Below are 9359 nucleotides of genomic sequence, written 5' to 3' on the forward strand. Positions count from 1 at the left end.
GCTGATTGTCGAGTATCTTTCAAGGGACACTTTGACATGTCATCGAAGAGTACATGTGTTACTAATAAAAATAATGAACGCCATGACAGCATGACAATGAGCAAACATGAATATTACCAGCGCCCTGAAACTAAAGCAGCTAAATGGAATTCAGCAATCGGTAATTTTTATTATTTATGCCTCCTGTGGCATGTCAACATGTCGTCTGTGAAAAGGGGCCTAGGGTCAATTTTAGTGTGTTAGACGGGAACTGATTAAACTCCCTGGCCATTTAAAGGTATAATATATGTAGACTGATGTATGTATATATAGACTGTGTATAGACTTACATGCAATAGTAACATATACTTTATTAATTCCACCAGGGGAAATTACAATGTACACTCTGATGATATTACACACACATGCTCAGTACTTATTAATGCACTAAACGGAGAGATGTCAGAGGGAGGGGGCTGCCCATGGAAAGGCAGCCCAGCAGTTAGGGGTCCAGTGCCTCACTCAAGAGCACCTTGATAGTACAGGAAGGTAATTGGCACATCTCCAGCTACCAGTCCACCCCCATACTTTGGTCCGTATGTGGACTTGATGTGGACCAACAACCTTCCGGTTCCCAACCCAATTCCCTACAGACTAAGCTAATGCTCCCCCACAGACGTCAGTCCAGGTTAATAATAGTCTGACTGAGCACCAAGATATGAATTCAATTGTGATTCTGTTAGAATACACAGATCCAGTTTCTCTTTTTTAACCTTCCCCTTCACATTTAAAGGAATCTACATTTTTGTGTGTGTGCTCAAATATGGCTTCTGGAAAGAAAATAAAGGATCAAGTATGAATTACTAAACAGACATTAATTAAGAAGTTCCCCACAATTTTAGAGTTACAACTAACAACCACTAGATGGCAGAAGCGTATAGGAAATCAACTAAAAGTTAGTAATTCTTTGAACATGTAGTGCTAAAAATAATAAATTTAACATTTCAGGCTCAAAATCATGTTGCCGTCCAATCTATATGTGCTATTGGTACCACCATCAAGCTGCATTGATTTGCCGTGAATGAATGCCACCAAATCTGTTGAGTTGTCTCGTAATGGTGCATCAAGTGCAAAGTATGTCCCCGTCCAATTAGTTTGAATTCTGTATTTATGACACAAAAAATAAAAAACAGTAACTCCACTGAAATAATTTGAAACTAAAGTAACAAGTAATTTTGTAAAATGTAAGCAAGAGAAAGTACCAATATTCATGTTAAAATGTAAGGAGTAAAAGTAAGAAGTCATCACAAAAATAAATACTGAAGTAAAGTAAAAATATCAGAAAAATCTTCTTGAGTCCAGTAACAAAGTATTTGTACTTTGTTCCTTCCCATTTCTGGTGAAGACTTTGTATATACCTATATGTATAGACTTTGTGTATTGATTAATATGTATAGACATTGTGTATAGACTTATAAGTATAGACTTATACATATAGACTTTGTGTACAGATTAATATGTATAGACATTGTGTATAGAGAAATAGACGGTGTATAGATTCATATGTTTAGACTTAGTGTATAGACTTATACATTTAGATTTTGTGTATGGATATAGAGTATGTGTATAGACTTTGTGCATAGACTTATGTGTTTAGACTTTGTGTATAGCCTTAGACTAGCACCATGCTAAGTTCAGTCATAGCAGCAGACAAACAGACATGTGCCAACAACTTTACTTCTCTTCCCATGTACTGTGTCTCTCAACATTAACCTAAAGCTACCCATTAGCCAGAACAGATTGCCTGTGTCTTCCACTTCTAACTGCGGTAATTTAAAATGTGTCATTTGATGTTTACATGAAATTAAGGCTCACCTTTCAATACTGGCTTTCAGGTGCATGCCTATGTTTATCAATCCAATAACACAATTCCACTAAAAGGAACCTGCTGTAAATCTAGCCAAGATGCATTGTGTGTAGAATATGGAATGACTGCTGACTCTGACATCTTCAGGAGGAGGTTTGAACCAACTAGGCTTCCAGGAAAGTGCAAGCAAGTGTAAATGGAAATGTTTCTCCAAGTCCTGTCTTTAAAACGGTTCAGCAGCATTTGTTTTCCAAAAAACATATAGCTTTCTTTTCAAAACTCTAGCTTAGACAACGTTTCAAGAGAGATGGTCTCAAAATCTATAAGAACAGAGACTAACTGGGATTCAACATATGAATATTGCACTGCAGATTTCCACAGAAGTAGCTTGAGACAAGGAATACATTTTGTATCTAATGTCCAGTGGTGACTGGTCATTAGGGGCAGATGGGGCCGCCCCACCTGTTGTCAACAAAAAGAAATGCAAACAAATGTTCTGTTATTGTTAATTCATTCAAGATTATTATCATCAATAATTTCTTTTCTTCAATGAATATGGCATATTCCTAAATTCAATTTAATCTGTGGTAGGTCTTTCATGTCACATTCTGTCTCTTCCAACCCACAAACTCCTTCCAAATTTGAGTGGTCTTTTCTCCCTTGCTCCAGAAATAGATCCAGCGTCAGGTCTCATTTGAGTAGGCGGAAGGTTACGGCAAAGCAGTGACCTGCCCCCCCCCCCCCCCCCCCCCCCCCCCCCCCCCCGATGCCATACATCAGGTTGTCCTGGATCCTGCCAATTTGATCACAAAACTTAATAATAATTAACGATAGTGATGACCACCTACGGCCTCCTGGTTCTGAGAGGCTTCTCACTGAACTGTGGAGGCAATTCTGGATCCTGAGAGGTTCCAGGAAACATCAGCACAGATGTGCTAAGTACCAGCAGTTCTGTGCCAAACACCTTATTCCCAAAATGCCACAGGGATAGATTGTTTTGGGTCCTACACTGTGAAGATTGGCAGGTGAGTTGAGTCACATTAATACAGATTCCTTTTTGATGGCCCTAAAGCGCTTTATAGTTCCCAGAGGCAAACCTTTTGAGCTGCTTATTGACAGAGGTACTCACTTCATTGGAGGCACCAGAGAGCTACAATAAGCCTACCAATCCCTGAACCCTGACCGTGATCTGTCATTTAAGAGGTGCAATGCACAGTAATGATTGAAATTGAATGTATCCTGAATTCAAAGCCCCTAGGTTATGTGTCCTTACGTTGACGTTGCGGATCCTGATCCGGTGACTCCTAACGTTGAGGCGCCATGACTCTTCCCTCCCCCTGGTAACATATCCTGACTCTGAGCTACGCAGCTGCCATCAAATCATTTTTTAGACCCGCTTTCTCAGAAATTATCTTTCCAGTCTAGACAGAAGTAGACTGAAGTTTTCCGCTCTGTCCTGCAATTGCAAAGCAGTTGCCACGGCCCCCATTTCTTTCTTTTCTTTTCCCACTTTTCACTACGCACCTCCAACTAGAGAACCCATGAGAAGTAACCCCCTCACCCATTACTCCGTCAGCACCTTCCACAGTATCTTGCGGGGGAGCCAGTCATGAGCCTTCTCCAAATCCGCAAAAACACATGTAGACCAGGGTGGGCATACTCCCAGGCTCCTTCCAGGATCCTTGCGAGGGTGAAGATCTGATCCGTTGATCCACAACCTGGACAGAATCCGCATTGTTCCTCTTCAAGCCGAGGTTTGTTTCTTGGCCGAAACCAGCCTTTCCAGCAGTTTGGAGTAGACTTTACCAGGGAGGCTTAGCAGTGTGATACCCTGAACACTCTCTGATACAGGGAAACCACCACCCTGGTCTGCCACTCTTTAGGCACCGTCTAAGACTTCAACACAATCTTAAAGAGGTGTGTCAACCAAGACAGCCCCTCCAACCCAGAGTTTTCAGCATTTCTGGACGGATCTCATCAGTCCCTGTGGCTTTGCCACTGTGGAGTTGTTGACTACCTCAGCGGCCTCCACCAAGAAAATTGACAACAATCCTCCATCATCCTCCAGCTCTGCCTCTACTATAGAAGGCAGATAAGCTGGATTTAGGAGTTCTTCAAAGTTCTCCTTCCACCACCTTATTACCTCCTCAGTTGAGGTCAACATCATCCCATCCTTGCTGTACACAGCTTGGATGGTTGCCCGCTTCACGCTCTCGAGGTGGCAAACTGTTTTCCAGAAGCACCGTGGTGCCGACCGACAGTCCTTCTTTGTTTCTTCTCCAAATTTCTCCCACAACCGCTGCTCCAGACAACACAGCCTTCAGGTTCATAGTGACACACAAACCTCTCCACCATGACAAGGTTATGGTTCCCAGAGATAAATGTAAGGCTATGTAAGTTTCAAACATTTTCACTTTGATGGAATGTGGCTAAATTAATAATGCTCAGGCGAGCACCAATCTTGCATTCCTTTCAGTTTGTCTGCTGTTTAACCCTCCTATTATCCTTGGGGTCAATTTGACCCCATTCAATGTTTCTGAAATATCTCTAAAAAATCATTCAAACACATCCTTTTTTTTGCTTTATATTGAATGACTTTTCCTAATTTAATGGGGACAACTGGCTATACATAGAATTAACATCATGATATGTCCTGCATACATTTTGTACGTATCTGTATTTCTTGGGCTCAATTTGATACCAGGCTGTTTAAGCTGTATAAAGAGATTGTTTTGTCTGATATTGAGGTCACTTTCACATGCAGGTTGTTGCAATTTCACAAGCTTCAATTCCCCTCCCCACACACATGCACCCACCCTCTGTGAGGGACCACCCACTGTTCCCACACTCCGTGGGAGGGAAATATGGTTCCTGCAGGGGTGGTTTACAACACATGATACACAAGGGAGGGGCAAACATACAGTATATAAAAGCTCAAATGCAGGCACCGCAGCCTTCTAAAACATTTTTCTTGGTGCCCTAAGTGCTCTCTCTGTCCACCCACTCTCTTTCGGAAATGGCCTGCAAGAAAAGGTTTTCTGTCAGCGACGTTTTGTCACTGCTCTTTGACAATGAAAGTGACATAGAGAAGAATGTGTCCGAGACTAAGCATAATGTTAAGACGGACCCTCATTATGAGGCATCCTCCTCTGAAGAAAATTAGACTCTTGGGGGACCCCTGTTATATGTTACCTTCCAAAAATGTAAAATTATTATGGTCCCTCTCCCCACTTGAACAACAGGGTAGACTTAGTGCTTCTACTGTGATAAACATGACTCCAGGCCCCACCAGATATGCTGTCAGCTATGTCCAAGACATGAAATCAAGCACAGTAATCCCATGGTCATTGAACCAGGTTTTGGTACTACGCAGTGTGGTCAGGTGCCAAGTCCTGCTGAAAAATGAAGTCAGCATCTCCATAAAGCTCGTCTGCTGAAGGAAGCATAAAGTACTCTAAAATGTCCTGGTAGACGGCTGCGCTGACCCTGGACTTAATAAAGCACAGTGGACCAACACCAGCAGATGACCAGCAGATGACCTGGTTCAATGACCATGGGATTACTGTGCTTGATTGGCCCGCAAACTCTCCTGAACCCCATGGAGATTCTATGGGGCATTGCCAAGAGAAAGATGAATGACATGAGACCGAACAATGCAGAAGAGCTGAAGGCCGCTATTGTAGCATCCTGGTCTTCCATAAGACCTCAGCAGTGCCACAGGCTGATAGCATCCATGCCACGCCGCATTGAGGCAGTAATTCATGCAATGGGGCCCAAACAAAGTACTGAGTACATATGCATGATTATATTTTTAAGAGGGCTGACATTTTTGTATTTAAAATCCTTTTGTTTTTGATTTCGTGATATATGCTAATCTTCTGAGATTTTGAATTTGGGGTTTTCATAAGCTGTACGCCATAATCGTCAAAATGATATCAATTAAAGGCTTGAAATATCTAACTTTGCATGTAATGAGTCTATATAATATAATAGTTTCACCTTTTAAGTTGACTGAAATTTCATTACTGAAATGAATGAACTTTTGCACCATATGCTAATTTTTTGAGTTTCACCTGTATACTACTATGCCCCGGATCCTGTCCTGAAATTCATAGGCCATGAAGCAGAAACCTTTCAGCTAATTGCGTGGAAAAATATTGCAGCAAAAGATATACACAGTTTTATCATGTGTCATGTGTGTCATGTGTCATGTGTTAAAAGACCACAATGCAATTACTCACCAAAAACTAAAAAAAGGTGCAAGTATCACTTAAATCTGTACATATCAATAAAAAAAATGTCTTTTCACGCACACATGATGTGCTTCATCCAGAAGTGAATGCCTGAGCCAAGGAGCGTGATCCGATACTACTGCAGCAATGGCTGCTAAACTGGTGGATGCCTATGTGCCTCACAAGGGACCGGGATCTTACCATTCATCAACCCAGGGTGATCTCATTGAGAGACTAAGCAGAGCTAACCTCATCAGTACACTAGACCTACGTAAGGGGTACTGGCAGATCCCAGTCACCAAAGAAAGCAAGGAGGTGGCCGCAATCAAAACCCCTTTTGGAAACTTCCATTTTATAGTGCTTCCCTTTGGCCTGCATGTGCCCCTACAACATTTCAGAAGATCATGGACAAGTAGCTAAAGGGCACAGGGTCCTATGCTGTGGCCTACTTAGATGATGTGGTGGTCTATAGTTCAAGCTGGGAGGATCACTTTTATCATCTGAAGGAAGTGCTGGGGAGAATTAGTGATGTAGGCTTGACTATCCGCCCGGACAAATCTGCACTTTCCAAGCAAGAAGCACAATATCTGGGTTATGTGCTGGGCAAGGGAGTGATCAGATCTCAAGTTGGCAAGGTAGATTCTATCTTGTCAGCCGAAAGACCTCAAACAAAGTTGCAAGTCAAGTCATTTCTGGGCTTGATGGGTCAGTATAGGCGTTTTGTCCCAGGATTCTCTACCCTTTCCATTCCTCTTTCCATTTCCAAGAACCATTCTTCAGACAGATGCATCTGAACTTGGGGTTGGGGCCACTTTGTTACAGGGAGACCCGGGTAATCTTCAACCAGTGTTGTACATCAGCAGGAAACTCAAAAAACATGAAGAAAGGTACTCAGTTGTGGAGAATGAATGCCTTGCCGTTATCCGGTCTCTTTCAAAAAAGGTTGAAATCAAAGCAGCAAAGATATCCTATATTTTAGCTACTACACAGTATTGGGTCAAATTTAAAAAAAACACTGGCTCCTAGATTTCTCATAGTGCAAACAACAGCATCTTTTCATTAGACCTGTAAACTGAGGCAGGAAGGCCTAGTTAACACCCACATCTTTCTAACTTCACCGCAATTCTGGGGCTATCAAGTATCTACTACAGTTCTTTTAGCAGGGCACGGAGCAGGACCTTTGGGACAGCTGCAACCATGATGTAGGTGACACCCTGATCCAAGGAAACATGCTGGGCGAAAACAGACATCAGGACTCCGGCGAATAGGCCCCCCAGAGCTAAGTTACATGTATTGTCTAAAATTGAGTATAATATACTCAATTATATGGCTCAAGTATACAGCAAAGTAAACTGGGCCGATAATAACTTATCAGGTGGCCTAAAGCCTTTATACATAGATTTTTTTTGGTGCGCTACAATACTAAGCTATTAAAGTAACACATTATTTACATATTCATATATCATCATGTTTTAATGTCAAACATACATGTCAAAGGCATGGTGAATCCTTATCTGTATCTGTGGATAGCTACCAAAGTGGCTACCCCATCATCATTGTTGTTAATTAAATAGGCCAATTCATCTTTAATAATGATATGTAGGACTCATGTTAATGTATAATTTGTATACATATTTTTTTTGGGGGGGGATAAAAACGTTCTAAAAAGTATTAAACAATAATTTGGTAGCCCCTTCTGGAGTAAACCTTGCAGTAAATCCTTGTAAATTACATAATAGTTAGTAGTCAATTGTTGAAGAGATAATAACCAATGGTGTGCCCTTCTACAGTGAATTTTTGTCATACTAAAGCATTATTATGAAACAAATTGATTTTGGATTTAGTTTTTAGCAAGTGTTGACCTCCAGATCTATCACAATTTTTACATAAAGTCACTGAGTGTCAAAAGTACCTCCAAAAGTAGATTTTTCGTTACTCCTGCTGACAAAAAACACCGACAATAGTTGTACAGGAACACAGGAATGTTTAATTGTGCTTCGGGTCACATCTTCTGTCTCTGCTTGTTGCAGTCCACCGTCCTGACCGCCAGAGGGCAGACACAGGCTACAGGTTTGACGGAGCGCTGACATCACCCAAGTTTCAGCGTGTTTATTTCCCATCCTTGGGCTTTGCTCATCAGATCAATTTAAATAACTAACCCTCCAAGCTTCCACATCTCTCTCATGAATAAAGCTGTGGCCCTTAGTGGTGCCTGCACTGTCTCCTGGCAACGCTAGACTGCTCTCTGAAGCTTAATACACAGTCACTCACAAAGACACACACAGAAAGACCCACGAACGCACACACATACACACACACACACACACACACACACACATTAACACACACACACACACGCACACACACAAACACGCGGCACGGGTAAGAGTTGCGGGTCACAACAGAAACATCATTAGATATCCAGCTGTCAGCCACTTTCTTGGATTCTAAATTGGACGAGTGGGTGAAAGTGATACAGCACAGGCGAATAATGACTCAATTGCATATTGTCTGATCTATTTAAAAAAAAAAAACTGGTGTCTTCTCACCTTTAAATGTCTGCTGGAAGTGAAGGCAGACAGACTTAAAGTACGGCAGGAATCAAGTCGAGTCTGTTCTGAATCACTTGACTCGGGGCGGGGGTGGGGGGGCGCTTTCTCACGGAAGTAAGAGTTTAAGAGAGTACGTTTCACACGAAGGCAAGAGAGAGTATTTACTTTGCTGATGCATTTGTGGTTAATTGTGAGTGTTGGTGTGTATGGCTATGTGGGGGGAATGTTAATGCGTACCCTTGGGTAGGGCTGATAGAGATGGAGACATTCCTCATTAAAGTAATTAGACCTGCAGGAGAGGATCCCCTGGCCCAGGAATAGATATGCTCACCACATCCACATGCACACACCACACACACAACTGTAAGGCCCTCTCACACTATACATACTAAGACATGCATGCATCCACACAAATACACCAAGGCATGCATGCATGCATGCAGACAGGCACACATGTTTCTTACACACAGACACACACACAAACACACACACACACACACAAACACACACACACGTAAAGCTAATCCAGTTCTAATTTTAATAATGTAGCTTTGTCGCAGACCCTTGCACAGGAATCCTTCAACATGCCTGAAAAAAATGTAGCCAGAATTTTTGTGAAAAAAAACTACATTTGTATGAAAGAATTATAGTGGCCTAAAATTACAATTCCGTTCTTATTTGGGTCTGATGGTCTAGCTGCATGTTAGTGTTGCATGCAAATCACTAAAT

This window comes from Etheostoma cragini, chromosome 5, assembly GCF_013103735.1.
Source record: "Etheostoma cragini isolate CJK2018 chromosome 5, CSU_Ecrag_1.0, whole genome shotgun sequence".
Classification (NCBI taxonomy): domain Eukaryota; kingdom Metazoa; phylum Chordata; class Actinopteri; order Perciformes; family Percidae; genus Etheostoma; species Etheostoma cragini.